The 5,209-nt window shown below is 49.5% G+C and overlaps 2 long non-coding RNA genes across 2 annotated transcripts; both read left to right on the plus strand.

Moving 5' to 3' along the window:
• Window positions 1-883: 883 nt before the first annotated feature.
• On the plus strand, window positions 884-2,568 carry LOC134439647 (uncharacterized). The gene is made up of 3 exons (XR_010032809.1): window positions 884-1,281; window positions 1,366-1,435; window positions 1,519-2,568. It is a non-coding gene; the product is annotated as an uncharacterized LOC134439647 (long non-coding RNA).
• An 869-nt stretch (window positions 2,569-3,437) lies between these two features.
• Window positions 3,438-4,911, plus strand: LOC134440082 (uncharacterized). Its single transcript, XR_010032902.1, has 3 exons — window positions 3,438-4,437; window positions 4,522-4,591; window positions 4,675-4,911. It is a non-coding gene; the product is annotated as an uncharacterized LOC134440082 (long non-coding RNA).
• The last annotated feature ends 298 nt before the right edge of the window (window positions 4,912-5,209 follow it).

The raw sequence follows: 5,209 nt of genomic DNA on the forward strand, positions 1-5,209 counted from the left end.
CTAGTACGCAATAGTTGGCAATTTGTATTCACCTGTAAAGGCAAGCAGCTTGTGACAGTTTTTGCCATATTGATTTTAAAAGATGTACACAGCAGTCCCCAGCTGTATATCCTGAGGGAGGCCTGTCAATGTAACAGTTCCACAACTTAATTCGGATGCATTTTGCTACAATACTATAAATGTATTTTCCTGGCTTGATTTATCTATTTTTAAGTTCATGTCCAATTGGCCAGACGGCCTTCAATGACGCACATAGCCCGAGACACAAACAAAGCCATTATGTGCAATTTAGGGAGAGATGGATTCTGTTTGAGACTGGCTTCTCATTTCACACAGAGAAAGGTAGCACAACAGCTCTCACCCTCATCAGGGGGTGGTCTGCCTTTTATTTCAGGTAGCGGAGCAAGATGTCTCTGTGAAACGGGGGAAAAAGAGCTAGCATCATCAAAAAACACCCAGACAAGCACAATGTGTACCGTCACCCCATCACTAACCTTTTCTAAAGTGCATCCTAATTTGAAAACATTACCTGCAGATCTGAATTTCAAAACAGCCATGTCTCTGATCACAGACAGTGGGGGTGCCGGGATCAGAGGCCTATTTGTCTGGAGGATGCAGCACTGAATAATCTATCTTTATGAGTTTTTCCTCTTTTTCTGAAAAATAATGAAACAAACAAAAAACAAAAAAGTTGTAAATATTACCTGTAGGTTTATGGCATTGTTTTTGTGAGGCAACACTGAAGCTGTGAGCGTTTCTACTGCTGTGTATGTCACTGTCTGCGATACATAATGGTTGTGGAAAATTGTTGCACATTGCAAGACTGTATGTGTTTTTACTCGTGTTCACTCGTGTGTGACCATGTGTGACAGATTGGTCTACACCCCTCAATCTGACTGATTTTGGTCCTTTGTCTGTGATTGGCTGGCCCATTACTGGCAGGACTTTTATGTTGATAAATGTAGTTTTTGGACGTGACGTGGGTCTCTTTCCGCCCCGCTGTTGTTTTGCCGGCAAAGGACGCCGGCTGGCGTGTGAGCTGCTGCTAGCCGTGATCATTATCCGGTAGATTTGGTACCTTCAGCCATTCTTGCGTGGAACTGCACTCTGCTGTGAACTGGCGTTCACTTCGCGCTGCCTATACTGCACCGGTGTGTACCTCTGGTTGGTGTGTTGCCCCATCATCTGTGCCCTGTGGCAGGCCTGATTTGTGGTGCCTATGCCGGTCTTGGAGTAGCCACAGTGGTTGGCACCTGGGTTCCTGACTGCAGTCAGTGGATGGTAAGCTGGCCTATGCTACGTTGATGTTGTTCCTCCGATGGTAACGATGACCTTAGTTACTAAGTCTACCCTCACTCTCCTCAGTGTGTGGTCCAAATTGCGATTGTTCCGAACTACGGATCTATGATCAGGTTAGCGGTGCCTCTCTGACGCTGTAAGTATTCATTTCTTCCTCTTGATTGTCGCTGTCACCAATTACCTCTAGGCTAGTGAGTAATGGGTACCTGTCTGTTACAGGGGGATTGCTAGCTACACTCCTCGGAGGTTGCTGTTTTGTTGCCGTCACACTCTGCGCCGGTTCCGACTGGCTCCACCTGCTCGTCCTGCTTTTGTTTGGTTTAATTATTTTTATTTTCTGGTCCGTTTCTTGGGACGCCAGCCTCCTCGCTGCGCACTGCGCAGGTCTAGTTACCTGTGTGTGTTGTGAGGGCGTGTGTGTCTGTGCGTCTGTATGCGTGTGTGATTGTCATCTAGGCACGGCACCGGAGGCAAGTGTACACCCCCTTCAGTCAACCTACGGCGGTCTAGTTCTCCCCTCTCTCGCTATGCAAAAGTTAAGTTGCATGTAGTCATCACTGTGTATGCAAATTGTGTAATGCATTAGTATGTGTCATTCTCGCTATTGAGTGTCTTTCTCTCTTCTCTCCTCCCTGGATAGGTATGGAGTTGCCATAGCGCGCCGGTCTTCGGGTGGTGGATTCCCTCACTTTTCCATTGCTGTGTGCACTTGGGTGACTATTACTATTTTGCTGCGTGTAGTAGTAGTAGATGTGTGTTTTCTTTTTATTTTGTGTGAGTACTATCTTTATTGTGTGTGTTTATTTTGTGTGACCTTTTCCCTAGTCTTTAACTATCCCTTTTCAACCGTGCTGCTATTGGTTAGCCTAAGCCTAGCTTTTCCCCCCCTTTAAGAGTGACACCATTGCCCTGTCTCCCCCGTATTGGGGGCGGTTCGTACGATTGAGTGTAGCCTCCCTTCCTCTCTCGCACAGGTGCCGTGCGTGTGTGCGCGTGGTGTGTGTGTGGCCTGTGGCCATATTGCTCCACATAACGACCCGCCTGTGGGCGTCTAATAGGGATCAGTGCAATATTGTCTGTAATATAATTCATCCATATTGTATTTTGTCATGTATTAGTATTTGTCCCTTTGCATCACCACTGTACATTTGCACATCCGAACTCACCTGACCTCAATGACCTGATGTATATTTTATTGATCTGTATTACTATTGTATTTGTGAGAAGAGAATAAACACGAACTTGACTCTCGCCTAAGAGTGCTCCGAACCTGTGTCCTGGTTTACTAATTTGGGGGGTAATTTCACTCCTAGGTTGTCTTCCCCCACCCTAGGTGGCGTAGTCGTGCAAGAGCTGAGTTGAATTTAATTAACTGTAAACGTGCCACTGTTACAACTGGCGTAGATTTCGGCAGGAGAGCACTCTTAAGGCAGAGTTTTGCAAGTGTTATGTGCATTGAGTGGTGATGCTGTTAATTTGACTGTTTGTTTGTTTCTCTTTCATCAGGAGCGAGGAGCGTGGGCCGGTGCGGTTCCGGGGGTAGGGTTGGCAACAAAAAAGCAACTTCCCATTAGCCATTCGAGTCTGCCCTCAGATAGGGGATTGTTTTTGGTATCGGTGGCATCGTTGAGACGGAGGAGGAAATGCAGCAACTGCGACACTTGATTGCTTGGTTATGGGATAGCGGCGAGCACCTTTGGCCGGCTAGCACGGCGGGGTTGGGGGAGCATTGTATATAGCATTGGATTGGAGAGCGGCAGTTAGGCTGCCGGGTCTCCACGTTTTACGCTCACTGGTTCCCCTCTGTACCAGAGGCTGGGTCCACTGGCGTGTCATTTTGTGATGGCGGCAGCTAGACTGCCGGGCCTCCTTGTCTTACTGTTACTGGGTCCCCTCTGTACCAGAGGCTGGATTCACTGGTCATGTGTTGTGGATAGCGGCAGTTAGGCTGCCGGGTCTCCACGTTTTACGCTCACTGATTCCCCTCTGTACCAGAGGCTGGGTCCACTGGCGTGTCATTTTGTGATCGCGGCAGCTAGACTGCCGGGTCTCCTTTAGTTGGATAGCCGCAGTTGGACTGCCGGGTCGTCATGCGTCATTGCAACTGGGTCCCCTCTGTACCAGAGTCTGGGTCCATTGATATTGTACTATTTGGATAGCGGCGGTTAGACTGCCAGGTCCCCATCTCTTGCTTTGTCACTGGGTCCCCTCTGTACCAGAGGCGGGGTCAGTTGGCCTTGCGTCATTTGGATGGTGGTAGTTGGACCGCTGGGTCTCCTTTGGTTGGATAGCGGCAGTTGGACTGCCGGGTCGTCATGCGTCATTGCAACTGGGTCCCCTCTGTACCAGAGGCTGGGTCCATTGATATTGTACTATTTGGATAGCGGCGGTTAGACTGCCAGGTCCCCATCTCTTGCTTTGTCACTGGGTCCCCTCTGTACCAGAGGCTGGGTCAGTTGGCCTTGCGTCAATTGGATGGTGGTAGTTGGACCGCTGGGTCTCCTTTGGTTGGATAGCGGCAGTTGGACTGCCGGGTCACCATGTGTCATTGTAACTGGGTCCCCTCTGTACCAGAGGTTGGGCCCACTGGCGTTTTCCCCTCTCTTTTAGCCACACTAAGGCCTGTCTAGGTTGGTTAGTTCCCTGGGATTCCTTGCAGTGGGGAACCCATGATTTGAATCGGTTTGTCGTCGAGGCGCCGACACAAAAGGTGGGGGTAAATGTGACAGATTGGTCTACACCCCTCAATCTGACTGATTTTGGTCCTTTGTCTGTGATTGGCTGGCCCATTACTGGCAGGACTTTTATGTTGATAAATGTAGTTTTTGGACGTGACGTGGGTCTCTTTCCGCCCCGCTGTTGTTTTGCCGGCAAAGGACGCCGGCTGGCGTGTGAGCTGCTGCTAGCCGTGATCATTATCCGGTAGATTTGGTACCTTCAGCCATTCTTGCGTGGAACTGCACTCTGCTGTGAACTGGCGTTCACTTCGCGCTGCCTATACTGCACCGGTGTGTACCTCTGGTTGGTGTGTTGCCCCATCATCTGTGCCCTGTGGCAGGCCTGATTTGTGGTGCCTATGCCGGTCTTGGAGTAGCCACAGTGGTTGGCACCTGGGTTCCTGACTGCAGTCAGTGGATGGTAAGCTGGCCTATGCTACGTTGATGTTGTTCCTCCGATGGTAACGATGACCTTAGTTACTAAGTCTACCCTCACTCTCCTCAGTGTGTGGTCCAAATTGCGATTGTTCCGAACTACGGATCTATGATCAGGTTAGCGGTGCCTCTCTGACGCTGTAAGTATTCATTTCTTCCTCTTGATTGTCGCTGTCACCAATTACCTCTAGGCTAGTGAGTAATGGGTACCTGTCTGTTACAGGGGGATTGCTAGCTACACTCCTCGGAGGTTGCTGTTTTGTTGCCGTCACACTCTGCGCCGGTTCCGACTGGCTCCACCTGCTCGTCCTGCTTTTGTTTGGTTTAATTATTTTTATTTTCTGGTCCGTTTCTTGGGACGCCAGCCTCCTCGCTGCGCACTGCGCAGGTCTAGTTACCTGTGTGTGTTGTGAGGGCGTGTGTGTCTGTGCGTCTGTATGCGTGTGTGATTGTCATCTAGGCACGGCACCGGAGGCAAGTGTACACCCCTTCAGTCAACCTACGGCGGTCTAGTTCTCCCCTCTCTCGCTATGCAAAAGTTAAGTTGCATGTAGTCATCACTGTGTATGCAAATTGTGTAATGCATTAGTATGTGTCATTCTCGCTATTGAGTGTCTTTCTCTCTTCTCTCCTCCCTGGATAGGTATGGAGTTGCCATAGCGCGCCGGTCTTCGGGTGGTGGATTCCCTCACTTTTCCATTGCTGTGTGCACTTGGGTGACTATTACTATTTTGCTGCGTGTAGTAGTAGTAGATGTG

The sequence above is a fragment of the Engraulis encrasicolus genome, chromosome 23 (assembly GCF_034702125.1).
Source record: "Engraulis encrasicolus isolate BLACKSEA-1 chromosome 23, IST_EnEncr_1.0, whole genome shotgun sequence".
In the NCBI taxonomy this organism is placed as follows: domain Eukaryota; kingdom Metazoa; phylum Chordata; class Actinopteri; order Clupeiformes; family Engraulidae; genus Engraulis; species Engraulis encrasicolus.